At 38.1% G+C, this 19,058-nt stretch overlaps 1 protein-coding gene across 1 annotated transcript in view; it reads right to left on the bottom strand.

Moving 5' to 3' along the window:
* The window catches only part of EPC1 (enhancer of polycomb homolog 1), a 65,698-nt gene extending 65,439 nt beyond the window's left edge, over window positions 1-259 (bottom strand). The window contains exon 1 of the mRNA XM_053966782.1: window positions 149-259. The gene's annotated coding sequence lies outside the window, so the exon portion shown is untranslated. The remainder of the gene's footprint in view (window positions 1-148) is intronic.
* Between the last annotated feature and the right edge of the window lie 18,799 nt (window positions 260-19,058).

Genomic DNA, 19,058 nt, shown 5'->3' with positions numbered 1-19,058 from the left:
CCGCGGCACCCCCGCCCCGCCGGGCTCCGGCAGCCTCGCAGCATCCGAAAGAGCCAGTCATGCCTGAAACAAAATCCATGATTCCTGGAAAGTGGGGAGGCTTGAATCCCAACAAACACTCAATTTACTTACAATTATAAATACCTACCTTATGAAAGGACTAAATTAACACTAAATTCAACAGATACATCCGTTACTGCAGGAATAGTTTTTCCATAAATACTGTTTTAAAAACCCCTCCTTATACTGACTGACAGAATTCTACCATGCTGCCCACAAACAAAATGGCTGTGGCACCGAGTTTTTTGGTTCCTCCCACTGTGCCTCCCCCTGGCCTCCAGGAAGTGGTAGAAATCCAAAATAAAATCCGCACGAAAAGTACAATACATCAGCCAAACTCCGCACGGCACCGCCAGACAGCATCGGGAGGGAAGCACATTCACCAACATTGTAGTTTCTCGAGGATTTTTATTGTTTTTAAAAGGGCATCAATCACTGGGAGTTTACATCACTGTGTAATTTGAACTTCCTGCTTTACATATTTATAAGGTCTTTCACCTATCTTGGCAGGCTTTCAAATTAAGTGGGTTGGGAAATTTGATGCTGTGGCTCTAGTTTGTGAGCTGAGTCAGGTAGTGCCTGCTGGAGCTGGGCTCTGAAAAGACGGGCAAATTCTGACACCTTCCCTGTTCAGTGCAAGATAAAATAATCCCCCTTGCATATCACAGTCTCGTAAGTGAGCACGTAGGCACCAAGAGGCCCCTGGAAGGAGGATTCTCCACGGAAACTGAAATTTAGGCCTCTTGCACATAAAGACAAGCTTTGTAATATTTATAATTTTGCATTTGTGGTTCACAACAGTCTCCCTGAATCATGGTCTCTGTGGAAATAATCTTAGAGTTTCTCTTATTCCCCGTTTAGTGTTACAGACCTTTAACTTTTGTGACATTCACCTTCAAATAAAAATAAACAGGAAAATGTGGCATATTTCTATTAGGGATTATGATAAAGATGTCACTACGTGGTCCTGTATCTGAGCTACCAATCTTGCCAGGCAGTAGCACAACTCCTCTTGCACGCTGCCTCGTGGGCTCCGTAGGGGCTGATTCATTTCCCGTGAGAATCCTTTTCCTGCCTTTAGGAGGAGTCACAATGGAGACAGCTGTCAGACCTGCTGAGCCTGATCCAGCCCTATATTAAAAGACTTGAATTAATATTCTCACCTACTGCTATTCTAAACCTTTGTCAGAGGCATTGAAAAAACAGTGGAATCGGTGATGTTTTTTCTGAACCACCTAGAAGTCTTAGATTTCATAAAAAAACCTAAAAAACAAAACAAACAAACAAACAAAACCTGCAGAGAACTTGGAGCAAATTTTCTGTTATTGTAATTTGTTTGTATTATCATGTTATCTAGCAGCCTTAATCCTGCCTGAACTGTGATTATCATGTTATATTGTATAGGAATATAGGGCAAAAAGATAATTCCTGCCCTGAAGAACTCAAAAGTATAAGACAAAAGACAGCAGATGGCTATGGGCAGATGAGGGAAACAATGAGACTGTATTGATCAGTGAGGAAGGCACAGTTTGCAACACACTATTAGTCGAACACTTGTTTCTGTGTGTACTTCATGGTGAAGAAGACATAAGGTGGGATTTGCTGAGGAAAATTAATCAGGTTTTGTGGCTGTTGAAAGAAAACTCCAGCAATAAGGACAACAAGGAAAAAAGCATGATATTTGAAAAGCCAGTAGGTGAACTACAGAAACCTAATCAAATTTGCATTAATCTTTGTATAATGACAGAAAATAGATAGGAGGAAGTAGGCTATTGAAAATTCAGACAGAAAGCTTATGTTTGAGACAGAAGAAGTAAAGAAATGATCCAAAAGGCATCATAAACCAGGCCTGCTAGCAATAAAAAAGCCTTAGGAAAAAAAAGTAGACAGTAGTTCACATTGTATGGGCCTGAAGAGATGTAGCACATGTTTTTAGGAAAAAAAAGTGTTCTTAACTATGAGTTTGGGGACTCTGTGTTGATTGTCTGCACCTTCCTCCTAGTTTGTATTTAGTGAATTCTTAACTCCTACTCCTGATGGTAGTGTTTAGTGTATGTATAGTAAAATGCAGTGTCCGACCAGCAGGAAGAATTATGTGCAGGACTCCAATGATTTCAGAAGGCTAATTAATTACTTTATTAAACTATATTAGACTATAACTTTATTACACTAACAAGAACTATCACTAACTAACTAGAAAACCAGTGACTCTTTCTGCCCTAGTCCCGACACACGTGGATCCAATTGGTCAATGAATCCAAACACCATCAGCAGAATCCAATCAAGCAATCACCTTGGGTAAACAATCTCCATACCACATTCCACATGGGCATAAACAGGAGCAGCGAATGAGATAAGAATTGTTTTGATTCTCTTTTCTCTGCTTCTCTCACAGCTTCTCTCAGGAGAAATCCTGAGAAAGTGAAGTCTCTCTCTGTTCAGAGGGCATGTGAATACCACCTGTATGGACACCTGATTACTAAAGGGTCCCCTCAAAGTTTTTAACGTGAGTGGATAAGCACATAGGAAGGTTGGGACCAAGCTGACCTTGCACACTGGGAAGGTTACTTCTTCCATCACTTGTTTTTGGAGAAACCTTCATCTGCCAGCAGTGCCCCATAGGTTACTGTATGCCTTACACCAGCACAGGTCTGACAGAGCCCTCAGATACAAGGTGGAGGGACATGAAGGACTCTGGTTTAGGGCATAGCTACAGCCAGGACAGCAAATCATGCTTTGGTGGGGAATATGGTCCATAGGCTCAGAGCCCTCTCAGGACATCCTTTACTATGTTGCTGTAGTTAGTTGCTATGTTGTTAAATGCTTTTTGCTTTATATTCTCCATTTGCAGTAGTAGCAGGCACATATTTTCAAATTCTTTGTACTTCTGTACAAAACACCTTAGATAACTTTGCATTTACTGCGAGGCTCTTAAGTCTGTTGGCTAGTTGTGCTACAGCTTGGGGTTAAACACTGCACAGTAAATAACCTCAAATAAGCAAAGCCTTGGTGAACGTCTGTGGAATTATTGTGGTGAGGCAAATGTGAAAGAATTTGGCTGGATTCTTTTGTTACAGGCTGAAATGAACTGCAACTGTCCCAAATTTCCTTCAGATGTGAAGCTAACTAGTTCTGTAGATAAGCTGATGTGTGGTAACTGTTTAAGCCAGGGTCATTTTCTCTCATGTTGGATCTCATCCTCAGTTTTAACTGAAAACAGTGTATATCAAGTGCTAAATGTTAAGAATTGAGATAGGGATTGAAATACACATTGTGACTGGTTTTTTAAAATCTGGCTAAGTGTTCCAAGAAAAGTTGAACCATATGTTGTCAGGCTTTAGGAATAATCCCTACTTGACTTGATGTAAAATTTCCCCAAAATTCTTACAGCTCAGAGTAACTGAAAAGAGCACCATCGCTGATTCTGCACTTTTTTTTTTCTCCCAGCTTTGTCCACTGCTTGGTGTGAATGTTTGCCTTGAGATTTTGCTCAAAAACTGGGAAATAGAATATCTGTACAGGAGCAAAGAAAAAACCAGCTACATTTTAGGATTTAGACTAACATTAAAAAAAGTGGCTAAAACCTCATAGCACTCAAATAACAGCTCCTTACTGGAATTAGAGAAACTACTTTTTACATTCTGCTTGCAGTATAATTACTTTTATTATTCTTTATCTTTCATTTGCATTAATCTTTATCTTGCCCATAAAGATTTAACTCTATTGCCATATTTTCCAAGAAGCTCTCTATCTCTACCCTTGTAATAAACAAATTACACTGATCTCCACTGACAATATTTTCTTGATGAGAAGTGAATTACCAGTCCTGTTAAATCAGTAAAACATTAGATAGATAGCAAGTACTGGAGGTTATCAAAGTGCTTTTGCAACTCATATGTAAATGGTAATTTGTTTTCTTTCATAAATGTGGCATTGAATGTTTTTCAGTTGAAATATCACTAAATGCATAAATAGTTTGCATTTTTTATTCAAAACGTAATGTTCACATAGCTGCATAACTGCCCTTGAAGAACCTAAAAAGCTCATTTGCTGTAATTTGGAAAATTCATAAATTATAGCAGAAGAATGGATTATTGATGCCTGACTGTATTATAAAGGAAGACACAGGCTCCCCTAGCTTAATTCTTGCTTGACCCAGGTCAGATATTTTTTAAAAAGCATGCAGTCTTGACTAAAAATGCATAGTGGTAAAAGAATCCACAAAATCTTCACTAAATTGCTACAGTGATTACTTGACTCACTTGAAATTTAACTTTAAATTGCACACTTTTTTACATATTAAACCTCCTCTTTCCATTTCTCTGTCCAAGTCCAGGCTTTGTTTGAGTATATAAGACTCACAAAATGTTACTCTTTGTTAGGGATGTTATGTGAATTTAGTACTTCTCTAGTTTACCAGTAATCTTCATGCTCAGTATTCCATGCACATCAGAGATAAGCACAATATGCCAACAGCAATGACTCTACTTGCCAATACTAAAGTAACTCCTTCTATTTTTTATGCATATCCCAAAATTTTATTTGCTTTCTTGCAGCACTACCATTACAGATACCCTGTGTTCAGTAAACCCTCCCATTAATATCTGTATCCTTTGCAGTAGTCTCTTTTCAGTCGTATCATCTCCCTGCTTCTCTCAATAGGACTTAACATTGCTCTCAGGATTTAACTTTTGCCTCTGCACAGATACATGGATTGATCTACTTGGGCCCACCTTAAAAAGCCTATCCAATTTACCTTTTACCAATAACCCATTCACTGCTGGTTTTGTCTCATTTAAACTCCTCAGCACTGTGAGAATCAGTAAGGATTCCTTTCCATGTTACTCTTACTTTAAGCAGTGTTTTCATTTGATTCAGACACTGAAGTTTTACTGCTGACTTTGTTTCCTTGTGCTGGGACCCTGTCTTCAAATGCTTTATGATTGGATCAAGAGGATTTAAAACACAGTGTTGTCACAGGTTGGTATGTCTTTCACTCTTCTCACATCACAAGTCCTGCCAGTGGCAGTTCTCATGGTTTTAGGATGATGTTTGGTGGCAAAAGGTGTGGAAAAAGAATGAAGTAAATTTAAGTGGAAAAGCAATTTGTTACAAAAATATGTGTAGGTCTTCTGAAAATAAAAACCAGAAATAAACCTCGAGAACATCTTTTGCTGTTGGCTGCCAAGGTATGCCACACATCTTGGAGTATTGTTTTTCTCCCCTTCCTGTTTTTTATCTTGTTATTTGTTGATCGCCTGAAAGTACCTAATCAGACCTCCTGCACAGATTGGTCAGGTCATAATCTACATTTTTTTATGAATTAACAATTTTCTTTGGTTTTGGAATGTATCTTTTGTTGAATTGCTATAGGACTCAAAATATGTTGTCCTTTCAGAATTAAAGCTATGTCCATATGACAAGTCCAATATGGTTATATACTTATTAAAAAAAAAAAATGTAGTCACCCCATGTTGGCACAGATGCATTTTGAAAATTTCTCCTCTTTTAGTTGTCTAGTTGGTTGAAGCAGATGGGGAAATACTGGGTGTGATTTTAGAATAAAGTCAGAAAAAAAATCTAGAAAAAAAGAAAAGCCCACTGTGAAAACTTTCCTTCAACTTAGCCAGCTAATTGATTGGTATTGTTCTGTGCACTGTCCCTGTTATGTGCTGATATTTGAAACAGAGTCATATAAGCTGTGGTCCAGATCCTGAAATTTTATGTGGAAAGGTATTCCGTGTTTTTAATCCAAGCACTGGATCCTCATCCATGTGTTAAAACTGATCCTGAATAAATACTCAATGCTATGTTTGCAAGCACAACTAACTGTAAAAACATCTTTTCACTTGCTTTCAGTCCTTTTCTGTGCCTGCAGTGGCTCTTGTGAGAGTACTGTTCCCAGACTGCAGGACAGACCTGTTGCTACTCTTGGATTATTTAAGGTGTGCTGTGCCAAAACAAGGGAATGTGCAATTGGTGCTTCTACTTTGCTGGTTCACTCTGCTGTTTTCTCATACATTCACCTTCTGATAATTAAGGGAGTCTCATGGATTTTATTAGATGAGCTACTATTGGAGACCATTTTCCCATATGATTTAATGTACCTAGGAAATTCCAGCTGAAACACCATGGATTCAGACGAGGTGAATAATGGCTGCAGTCCATCTGTGTTCCACTGACTTGCCTGTTGACTGGTTTATGTGCTCAGCAGATTTTATCTGTCCTTTTCTGAATTCACATTTGTCATTTAGAATAAAGGGCCACTGTTGAAAACATCTCAGAGCTGTTTAGAGTCACCCTTGGTGTTCACTTTTACTGCTGCTGCAAAAAAATGAACCATCTGTGTGGCAAAGACAGCACTGTCACAATTCAGTTTTCTTTTCTGAAATGTTCTGATGCTGGTGACATAGTGAATGGAAGGCAGTTTAGTCAGCAAAAGCTTGATGAGCATTGGAAGGAGGATATCAAGGGGAATTTAAGGAAAGCCTGTATTTGCATACAGATTTGGGGATATGTAGGTCTGAGATGTCTGAACCAAAGTGCTTTACAATTCCAGATTCAGCAAGACTATGAACTGCAGTCATAAAAGCTTTAATTTTTCCTCCTGGTTTTTAAATAAGTTTAGCCTTCTTATATATAATTTTGTTTCAGTTTGTGCACATTTTACTGAGGAGCTAAAATCAGGCAACATAAAATCTGGTCAGCAAGCTCAAGTCAGTAATTGGTCATCTCATCTGAAATTCCAGGATGCAAATGATAAGGCATTAATCATTTTAAGATATTAGAATACAGTGGCTGTTTTTTCATGCCATTATTAATTGCTGTTGGAAAGCAAAGTGATTCAAATACATTCTCTGGTATTATTAGAGCATCCATCATATTCTCAAATATGAAACTGCCTATTTGACAGGTCTGCTCTTCTGCATTATTATTTTCAGCTGTAATATTTCAAACCACTCAGGGACAAATACTAGACTTGTGACCTATTTTTTACCTAATTATTTTAAAATTCTTTCTTGTATCCTAATTTTGCTGATCCAATATTCTTTGCTTTTTAAGAATCTTGTTGGTCCTCTAGAGATTCTGACTTACAGTATGTATTTACTGGCAATTTCCCTATTTTTAAGTTTAAACAATGTATTTATGATTTTTATTAACGTTAGAAAAGCTCTGAAGACTAAGCTGACCAAACTTAATTTTCTTGTTGGTTAGAAATGCAATCAAGCATGAGAAAGGACACATTAGTTGAAGGTACCATGTTGCTTTCTCATGTAGAGCCTTGCATGTCTCATCTTACACTGGCCATGATTTTGCCCTCCCTACATGTGCTGCAGAGGCAGCAATAACCTTTATTCCTGTGCTGTTCATGTACAGTAAGAAATGTGCTCCTTGCCCTGCTCCTTCCATTCACAGGGATTAATGGTAGCAGGATTTCTTAGCAAGGGGCTGGAAGAGCCTTTCTCTTCTGTCTATAAAAATCCTCTGTAATTTCCACAAAGAAAAAATATTGGACCAAAAGGAAATATCCTACAAGCTAGATGTAGTACATGTCCTGCCAGCTGGATCACACCACCTTATTTACACAGTAAATTTCCATGAAGCATTGCCAGAGCCCTTTTGGTCTGAGCAAAGATGGAGAATGCACACAGCATCCAAGGCTCAGACTGCCACACAAAAATCTTGATGCTAATGTTTCCCAGTGGTTTGTAAATGGCACATCTGCAAGTGGTGAGCTACACTTGCAACAGAGATCATTAAACCTTATAGAAATGTGCTTCACAGTATGGTACAAGCTTTAAAAAAAAGCGCCTTTTGTTTTGCCTTAACCACAGAGGCCAACTTAAAAAAGGTGTGCATCAGTCTACAAATGAGGGAAAGGAGAATTAAACAGTTTATAAATACTTTCTTTATTCTCAGAGCTGCTTATTTCATCTCAGGTTCCTCTTAATTTTTAAAACTAACATGGGATTTCTTTTTTGGTAATAGAACTTTAGCTTTTACTTTATTTTACTTTAGTCATTAACATTCCTCCTGATTTTGTTACTCTAAAATTATTTAGCTTATATTTGGTTTATTTCTGAGAGTCAAAATCCATATTTTTAAGAATGCGCATTTTCTGAAAACAGAAAATTAGTTGTGATGGAAGATTGTTGAAACTTGGAAGAGTAGTTCAGTTTGAAAATTTCTGCATTAGTCTCAGTCATTAATAAGGTTATTGGCAGCTGTATTTAGTTCTTGGTGATTGGATTTTTTTAAGGGAAGCAAATGACAAGATGCTGACTGTCAGCAAAAGGTGCCAATTCTGGTACAAGTTCATTAGGAATTGAAGCTTCTTGTATTCAAAATATTCCTATTTTTGTCATTTTCAGTGTGTAGGTCCTCACTGGAAATGAACCTTTGACAGATGAGACCTGAGCTACAGACCATGAGAGAGTCATGCACGCGACTTTTGCTTTGGCCAGGCAGAGCCTGTCAGAGAGCAGCTGCAGTGTCTCTTCAGCGCCTGAGGGCCCAGCAAGCCCCACCAACAAGGAAGTGTCCAGTTACTCAACATTGTCCCCAAGCCAACTTAGGCAGTATCTGTGCTTCACTCGTCAGTGTACACCTGGGCTATGACACACTCCCAAATTTTTATTTCTGCTCCTTGACAGATCTGTCTAACCTGACCTGATATGAGTCAGCAGTGCACCACTGCAGCAAGACAAGCAAATGGAATCCTGGGCTGCACCTGCAGGGATTGTATTGGCAGAGATAAAAGAGATGTGATAATCCCATTCTACACAGTGCTTGCTGGGCCACACCTGGAGTACAGTGCCCAGTTCTGGTCACCACCCTTGAAGAAACACATGGACAGATTGGAGTAGGCTCAAAGGAGGGCCACAAAGGTGATCAGAGAGCTGGAGAGACTGTCCTATAAGGAAAGAGGAGTGTGATTTTTTTTCTCCCTGGAGAAGAGAAGGCTGAGGGGCACCTTGTTGCCACAGGCCCTGAGCTGGGTAATAATTAGCATTGACTCCATGATTGCAGAAGGCTGATCAATTGCTTTATTGTATCATCCTATACTATATTATACTATACTTATTAAGAAATTCAGTAACCCCTACAGCCAGTCCAATACAGCTTTGACCTAATTGGCCAATCTATCCAAACATCATCCAGAGTCCAATTAAGAAATCACCCTGTGGTAAACAAATCTCCATGACACATTCCACATGTGCACAACAGCAGGTGCAAGTAGAGATGAGAATTGTTTCTCATTCTTTTCTCTGATCTTCTCACAGCCTTCCCTGGGAAAATGCCTGGGAAAGTCTGTGCCTGCTCTCTGTGGCCAGAGAGCTGCTGCCACAGCACCTCATCACAGTATTCCAGTATCTAAAGAGTGGCTACAAGGAGGGTGGATGTTCTCAATTCACAAGAAACCACATGGAGAGGACAAGGGGCTTCAGGAAGAAGTTGCATATGGAGAGGTTTTGCCATGATAGAAAGAAATTTTTTACAGTGAGAACAAGCATTCACTGGAACAACCTCTCCAGGGGTGTGGTAGAGTCCCCATCACTGGTGGTTTTTAAGATGTAGAGTCCCTGTCACTGGAGGTTTTTAAGATGTGATTGGACAGGGTGCTGGGTAATGTGACCTAGACTCCCTTTGCCATGAAAGGTTGGAGCAGATGATCTTTTGCTGACCCTTCTGACCTAGGTTAGTCTGTGATTTTATGGCATGCTCCACTGCTGTGCTTTATACTAGCTACTCCTTTACTTCCTGGCTTTTCTGCATTGCCATAAACCACACTTGCTCTTCAGCTAGTTCATCCACTGATTTTTAATCCTGGATTACTTTTACTGCGATCCTGTTCCTGACTCTACCCTAGCAAAGTTTCTTTAAGTTTGCCTGCTTCAATATGCTCAGTGCACATGCAGATCACTGATTACATCTCTCCAGTCCTCACTCAGCCAAATTTCCTATTTACTTATCTCAGAAATCTCCCAGACCTTTTCCCATGCCAGAGATACTCAGGCTCTGTGGTACTTTTTCCTCCAGATGATAGAGATGTCCCTTATCCCTCCAACAGTGCCTCACATCCTTCTGTTGCCAGCCAGACTCTCTTTGTGTTCTTAGTCCCACCCAGAGCTACTGTGAGCCTTGCATGCTCTTGTATGAAGCTTTGCTATTCTTTTCATCTTTTGCATGACTCTTTATTTTACTTTTCCTGTCATGACCTTCACTGATCTTTTTCTCCCTGCTCCACAGGCACTGCATTTCCTCTGTGCTTTCCCCATAAGATTATTCTGTTTCTTACCATTTGCAACACTCTGCCTGTACTTTTTTGTCTTTCTCTTCTGTCAAAAAGATAAAAGTTATGGCCTACTAGAATTTTAAAACTCTGCTTGGCAGATCAGCAGTCCTGAAGTGTGGGATAATGTTATGTTCAGAGCTCCAAGTTACAGAGAGGGAAATAAATACTTGTGTCTTATTTCAGTTGAACTCTGAAGGATTCTCATTTGTTCTTGAGTACAGAGAGTACCACTCCTGAATGGTAACTAATGTTCCCTAAACTGACAACATATTTTTGGGTCAGTCTTGGTCCCCACTCCTTCTTCATATAATGCAAGAGTAGGAGGGAGAATCGCAGTGTGTAGGTCCTCACTAGAATTGCAGATGTGACTGCTGTCTAAGTAATCCTTGAAATTAATACATACAAAATACAAAAATACGTATTTTCCCAGGCCCTGAATGTGTTGGAACATGCCCCTGGGCATGCACTCTGGTGATCCCTAGATGGCAACAAGGCATAATAGCAACCTGCAGGGAACAGCTCAAGCAGCCCTGAAGCTGCTTTAACCCACTCCTTTGGCTGACTTAGGCCTTAGTAGCCATATCCCCCCTTCAGCTTGAGCCTTGCTCTGAGAGCAGCTTAGAAATGAATTGTAGTGGCTTTCATTTGAAACTTCTATTCTTTTATATGCTCTAGGTTTCCTCTGGGCCCGTTGTTTAAAAGGCCAAGTCTGATAACTCCTTTAAGTGCCGTTTTTTCAGAGCTGCGTGAAAACTTGACAAAATGTTCCCTGTGACTCCTAGGTTTTATGGCAAGGGAAAACAAACAGTAGTATAAGCCTTATAAAACTTTTTGTGCAACTCAAATCAAAAGGTGAGAAATAATGTTGACAATCTAAGGAAGGGCCCAAGAACAGCAGCTTCTAAAATATCAAGACAAAAATTTAAAATTGAAAAAATGAGATTGAAAAATAGCCCTGAAAATTCATACTATGCTGTACTTCTGTTCATTCTGCTTCAGAATCTTTGAATCAACAGCCCTGGGAAAAATAAGCTAAAATTCATCCATGTCTCTAGACATGCACAAATGTACAAAACAATCTCAAGCATCTATTTGGAGAATCTTTGCCAAAACATATCTCAGTAACCTTTGCACTGAACCCAATGATACTTTTTAAACAATAAATATGGCATTACATAGACTTTTACCTGTTTTGTTACCTATTAACATTAAAGTCATTATTCTATGTGTGGTTTCACATTGCCAATGATTGGCTCTAGATAATAGAGTAGTATCTGGTACAAAGTCTTTTTAGTATCTGTCTGGTAAAAAATTTTGAAAATATTATCTACTTTACTGTGAATATATTGTGCTGCCTTAACCCAAAAAAACCAAAGAAAGCTGCCATCCCTGAGTATGTTTTCTAACCTGTAACACAGTATTTTCTGACCCAAATGTATGCTGGTGTAATGAATAGGTTTCACATGGCAAATCTCCCTTGATATAACTGTTAAAAATACTCTAATTTTTCAGTCTTTTTTGGCAGCCAAATGTATCAAACGGTCCTTGTGGCTCAAGAATAAGAACTTGGGCTTTGGATTATGTCCCACATTTTGTCACATTTCAGTACTGGCTTGGCATCAATACCAACTAAGCTGCTGAAGAACAGTTTGATGTCTGGGATGTGTAGTGAGAGAAAATGGCTGGAGCATTAGAGCATGGTCTTATGTCAAGGAGCTGGCATCCTTTCAGTCCCCAAAAAATTATTTCTGACTCAGCTTGCAATGAAATAATATATCACACCTTTTCATTCCTTGATTGACTGGTGAAATACTCTCTTCTGAGTTAACTTATGTATTCATTTGACATATATCATCATAACTGTTGATTTACTGAAGATGTTAGGACTGCTGCAGCCCATGTCCTGTGCAAATATTGCCTGGTGCAATGTGTGTGAACCACATATATTGATCATGAGTAACAGCTTTGAAACTTCCTTTCTTATCCCTGTTTCCAGTGGTTGCCTTAATAAATCCCTGTGCCAAAATACTGACCACTGAGTTGCAACTGGACTGGAGCTTTCTCAACCTCTCAAATTGTAAAGTGAGCCCTGATGTCCACCCTCCTGTACTTAGCAGCACATAGTAGCACTAATTCAAATGTGAATGACAAAGAAAACTTCTATATTTAGAGCCCTGCAGTTACGTGGAAGCAGATGAAGGCATTAGGTGCATACTACAATTACTTGACTTGAAAATAAAATATTAAAAACAGTGAAGTACCTTCTGTGTGTTTGCCACAAGGGGTATCTGGGCTAATGCCAGAACACTCACATGCAGACTGGGCACTTCTGTGTGGTAGAGAGGAGCTGTGAGAATCAGCTGTAAGGCTCTAGCATCCACCACTGGTCAACAAGTTACATGAATTGATGCAAAGAGAAATGCAGCAGTTTTTGTTCAGACATGAAGAAATAATGATGATGATGGAGCTGGGCTCAAAAATGTCAGGTAGTTTCACCAACATTTATATCTTTTCATTCTTGTAAAGAATTATAGTGAGCTAGGACCTAAGTTCATATTGCTTGGAAGTACTTTGTAAGACTGATAATACTTTCATGCAAAGTATTTCATGAGCACTATGAACTCGCCACTGAGCTGAACTCAATTATTTTGCACAAGAGAGAGCTGAGCTCCCACATGGTCTTCTTAGTTGCTTTCTATAAAGCTTTAGCACAGACCTTTATTTCAGGTAGACTTAAGACATTTGTCAGACAGGGTAGTTATAAATGCTTCTGTCACTATGAAAAAAAAGCAGCTTCAATGGCTTTACTTGGTTTTAGTCTCATTTTCTTTTCTGAGCCCAAAGTCCTCCCCACTGTTAGCACATTTTTCTTTTTACTTACTGGATATCGTTTGATCAATCAGCAGTTAACCTACTCACACTTCATTGAGTTTCCTCATTTATCAAACAACACACCAAATGGAGTTGGGAGCCTGTTGAGCCAGCGTAAAATCAAATGGACTTTATTACTACAGTATTAATAAGCTTAACATCTTGGAAAGGAAGGAAGAAAAGATTGAACACATGTAAGCTTCATAGTAAGAATTCTCCTGGAGTAAAAAATATAAAATGGAAGGAGAATCTAATTCTTTATTAAGCATGTGAGTAAGGATTTTTTTTCTGTAGTGAAGTATTACTAGTCAAAGGGCTGGAAATGTTAGGAATATTCTTTTACATGAGCCTTACAACTGATATTAAAAGTGCTAATCCTTTTGGGAAATTTCAGATAAGATTAAATATTATAAAAAACATTAACATTTTAGTTTAGTTTTATTACTGGGGCTTTTTGACTCATGACTTTGCTTATAAACTATTTTGCTCCACATTTCTAACACTTCAGATTAATAATGTTTGATGGTTGATTAACACTTTTATTCTGTATAGCTACATTTGAAGATTTTAGGTAGTAGCTAATACTATACTTTGCATAAGTAATGTATTAGATCCTAGAAATAAATAAATTACATATTTATGTGATTCATGAAAGATTAATTATATTTAAACTGAAAGTACTTCATGAATTTTATATAGCATGATAATTGTTTACAATTTCCATGTATTAAGTCAATACATTTTTCAGCTCAAGTTTTTTGCACAACAAGTTCAATGAATAAGTAGGAAAATCGAGGGCCTTCAGATCAAATTGGCACAATCCTACATTAAAGTACACCATTGATGCTTATTTTCTCATTGACTGATTTTATTGGTACTGATTTTATTGATAGACGTGGATGTAAAATTGCTAAGAATGTACTTTTTTCTCTAATGATACAATTTAAGAAGACGATTCTTAAATAAAATTCAGAAATAAAGAGCAATTTTTCAGCTCCTTTGCAGTCATGCAGACCAGTACCAACATGAAAGATCTCATTAATTTCAGATAAACTTGTCAAGAAGATCAAAGTCAAATTAGTAGTTTAATGCAGTGTACAAGTATATTGAAGTATCATTACTAGATGGCTATAGGTAAATGCAAGATTATTATTTTCTAAGCTTTCTTTTATGTCTGTGCTTACAGAGACCTTCTTAAAGTTGACTGATACTTCAACAGCATCTGACAAATATTTCAAATCATCAATTCATTATTTTACATGTGCTTTGCTAAATGAGCAATGACATTTGATACTTCTGAATTTCAGAAGTGCCTTATTTTAGCAAAACTTCATTTCCATTCAGAGTAAGGCCACTCAGAGATGTTCCTTAGAGTGAATAGTTGCTTTAAATACTTCTGTAGCCTTTCTCTTTACTCAATTAATGTTGTCTTTTTATTGCCTTTACTTCAGCTCATCTGTGTTACTGTAGGGCCCAGAATTCCTTTCCTTCTCCATGGATTTCCCCTTAAATTTCTAACAGGGCTTTGTAGCAAATTTCATGGGGAAATTCAGTTTTTACTGTCATGTATTGCAGTCCGTCTCTAATATATTTTTGAACCTGCTAGCCAGTTTCAATCATATCTGACCAAGGAAGAAACTGTTCATGTCAGTCTTCTTTTTGTGTTCATAATTCAAATAACTAACCACAATCAGAGTTTTGTGAACTCCTAGTGATATTCATGTATGTAAATGCATTCAACTCCTACTAATTCCATTTAAACAGAGATATACCATATTAATACCCTCTCTGAAGAAATTCTTACAGAAAATAAATGTGCAGAGAAGTTCTACAGAGGAGACTTGGCTTCTGTCCTTCTGCTATTTTTTTTTTGTAATTTTAAGGTTTTATTACTTGTAATGGTTTTATAACAAAGTGCTATCAGTTCTGCTATCTATTCTATCTCCATCATCATATTAACAGTTTGTTTGCCTAGTTAGGATCCTATCCTGAGCTACCAAAGGGTTTGAATAAAATGCATTCTCATATGCACTTCACCCCACTCGTGCAATTGGAGAAATCAGTGAGAAGTCTGGTTGCATTACTTTGAGAAGTAAAATGTGTTTTCTGACAAATGTTCAATTAAATATGATTTTAAATAACATAGCATAATAAATTAGAATTTAAACAGTTGGAGAATAAGACATCTCCATGAATCAGTAGTTCTGTCTTGTTGGGAAAGCAGAATTTTCATGGTGCCAGTGAAATGTTTCTTTGGGATACAAACACAGCTGCTGCACAGTCAGAGACACAGAGAAGAGCACAGGAATCTCAGCCCCGTCAGAGCTGGGAATGCTCTCCCTTGTTTATCTGGCAAGGGCTCGTGTGTGTTTGGTCAGTAAGGTGAGAAAGTGAGGACAGCCAGAGAGGAAAGTGAAATGTCAGGCAGCTCCTAAGGACAGCAGACACCTGGGGAGTGACATGGGGAGCAGGCACGTGCTGGGGGATCCCTGCAAGGTGGACACATCCTGAGCTGCTGACGGGCGGTGAGGGAGGGAAGTTCTTTCTGTATCAGATTTCCAATGCTCATTACTTACCAACAGACATACCCCCCGTGAATTTGTGAAGCATATTTAAAAGCCATTTATATTTTTAGTTTCTATAATATAAATTATTTCTGGTTAGACTTAATTTGCAAATGGCTGATTGATTTTCTAATCTGCCCTGATTTTAGAAATAGTGATAATTTTTAACTCACATTCTGCCATCACTTCTAATTCCATGGCTTTACTGTATCTGTCAGATAAGAAGGATTCTGTCATATTTTGGAGAAAACTACAATCAATTTCTTGACTCAAGTGAAGCAATTCAATGCCTCTTGCTATCTCTGTCACCTTTCTCTGCTCCTTTTCTACATTTTTATTATTTCTGAGGTAGGACTGCCAGAGATAGATATAGTAGTCAATATGTGGGCATATCATCCATGCATACAGCAGGACAATGGTGTTTTCTTCTGAATTTTAGTTTTCTTTGCTTATTATCCTGTGCTGATTTTTATTTCAACAATCCAGTGGATTTAAACATTATTCACTTAATACTAAAAGTAATTTCTCTTTGTAGAACTAACTACAATAAGACCATTTTTTTTCAGGAGAGGTAAGAGGTTTTATAGTAACTTAGAACCCATTTTTATATACGTGCAGTTGCACTTTATTTTCCTAGAGTGCACTTACAGAAATAATGGTGCCTTCTTTCCAGGTATACTATATTTATCCATCTTCAACATTGAATTTGTAATAGTTTCTGCTAATAACTTTCCCAAGATGGAAGTTACACTCAGGAGCTTAGAGTTTCCAGGATCATATAGGGACACCTTGTGAAGTGATTATGTTTCTCACATTCAGTTTCCCTGGTACTGAGATTTTAGAATAATCAGGTCTAGTATTGTCACATTTTGGAGCAGAGACTTGGAATTTGACAGCAGAACCTCTCTGATATTAGTGATGCAAATTTGCTATTTTTAGGATTGCCATCAAATTTTGGCCAAGTAAGTCTGGGAAAACAATTCCTATGTGTTCAGTAAATTTTTCTTAACTATAAGACATCCAATTTAATTGTTTTGACTTCTTTATGGCAATTGTGTATGGCATATAATTTTTTGAAATATTGCATCTATATGTAGCATTCTCCATTGCATGCTCCTATATATTAATTAGACTCTAACTCTGCTGTGCCTTGTAGGAAGAGGGGTCATTGGATCCCTACAGCTGTTTCTCTACCCCTGCCTCCCTGCTGGCTTAGCAAAGAGGTGGCTTAATGTGAGGACTCCATAGCTCAGCAGAATGCCCAGCATTTCTGTCATGGTACTGGAAGTTACTGTGGTGCTAAAACTGAGACAGTGGGTAATGTCTCAGGCTTTCCTTGCTCAAACACTATCAAGTGGAGAGCTTGTAGATACAGACTGACTGGTGCACAGGTCTGCTGGGCAGCTGCATATTGAAGAAGACAAAGAGAATGTAGTTAGCAGGAAAAAACAAAAGCTGGATGGCAAAGGAAGAAGGAGAAACCCCTCTGGGATCTTAGAATTAATCCATAATTCTTGGAGTCAGTGTGTGTGTCTGCTATCATCAAATAGCTTTGAAATAATTGAAAAGGTAAGTGACCTCTCTTGATTTCTCTGTGTAGAAGACAGCAACAAGCTGCTGGGCAGTTTCCTTGTGTTGTCAATCTGAAGGGTCCAGTATTGTCACACCCTGTGTGGGTATAACTGTATTTACACATGATGAAATTTCTGGAGAGGCAGGGCAAAGTAGTACATGTTTCTACTTATCTTTTTTCTTTTTTTTTTTTTCTTTAGTTGTTTGAGAAGCTATATTCATATTAAAGTAAAATAAAAACCAGCATTCAAAGACCAGTTTTTGAGACATATTAAAATTGCAAGTTTCTTGTTTGAGAAAGTGTTGTGCCTGCAACCTTCATTTGGAGAACTTCTGCAAGTAGGAGATTACTTTGTACTTTTTCTACAAGGTCCCTGCTTCCTACAGGGCACGAAACTTGGTCCTCATGGAATGAATTTGTCTCTGATATTCCCAGATAATTTCTTTTCAGAATATGTAAACTGAGTGTGCAGGAAATGAGGCAGAAATGTGCCTCAGAAAAAGAAACAGTTCAGGCAGCTGCACAGCCCCCCCCCCCCAAGTAGGAGTGAAATTCTGTCTTCCTGTGTGATTCTGGCTCAGTTACTCTAGTAAAAGCTGGAGAAGTGGTGGAAAATGTGTTTATGTCAGTCTGCTTTCTGTGTTCATAATTCAAATATCTAACCAGTTTGGAAATGTCAAAAGTGAAGTCAGTGGGAACCCAGAACACACAAAGTGTTAACACTGGGAAAACATCAAAGCTACATTGGACTTTCAGAATAGGTTGACATTACTGACTTTGCTCTCTTCACACTCATGTATAGAATTACACCACCACCTCATCCATCATACCAAGTGTCTCTGAAAATGCATGAATTATTGTTTTTAAAGTACTCACAGAGGTGACTTGTCCTGTAAAGAAAGAGGGAAAAGCCATCAGGAAGTGATAATCCATTTCCAAATCATTGTTTGCAGGTTGTGTAATGTACATCAACAATTTGAATGAAGTTATCAATAGCAATTGGTTTAGGGATTCCCACTGTGTAAATCAAGAGGTTTCAGGTACATGATGACGTATGAATTTTCCCATGAGATGTTATGACATATGGAGTACAAAGAAGCAGGAATTGAAGTTACAAGTGCAAACTTAGTTATGGCATTTCCTAAGCTGCAAGTACCTGATCACACAACAGTAAGTATTTAAATACAGCATATGTCCAAGTCCAATGCTTATAATGTGGCCTAGTAATCTGTCCTAGGGTTATGCTCCTTGTTGTATTAAATATGAAATTTGAATACCTAGTCCCCGTGTTTTTACAGGCTGCTCAGCAACCTCCTTTTAAAAATGAGTCATCACATTGATCTCTTTGCCTGGTTGCATGATTTATATCTTAGTAAAGATACACTATAATGAAGAGTGAATGGATAAAATAAACATGCAGTTGCAAAGATTACATATTTTTGCATTTTAAAATCATTAGCTATGATTGCTTGCTCTTGCTTTACCCAATTTATTGTGCAAATGTTACTCTGTTTTATTGTGGACCTTATGAGAGGGATGGGGTTTCTCTTTATTCAGGGTTGATTTCTCTCTCACTGGAGCTGAGCACTTGAAATAGAAAAGACACGTGCACGTCAAGGAGTGTTACTTAAATTTTCAGTTAAAGAGTTTACTGCACTATAGTGTTGTATCTTAAGCTTGTCCTCTTGCTAGT

The sequence above is a fragment of the Vidua chalybeata genome, chromosome 1 (assembly GCF_026979565.1).
Source record: "Vidua chalybeata isolate OUT-0048 chromosome 1, bVidCha1 merged haplotype, whole genome shotgun sequence".
Classification (NCBI taxonomy): Eukaryota; Metazoa; Chordata; class Aves; order Passeriformes; family Viduidae; genus Vidua; species Vidua chalybeata.
This window is presented reverse-complemented; position numbering and strand designations above follow the sequence as displayed.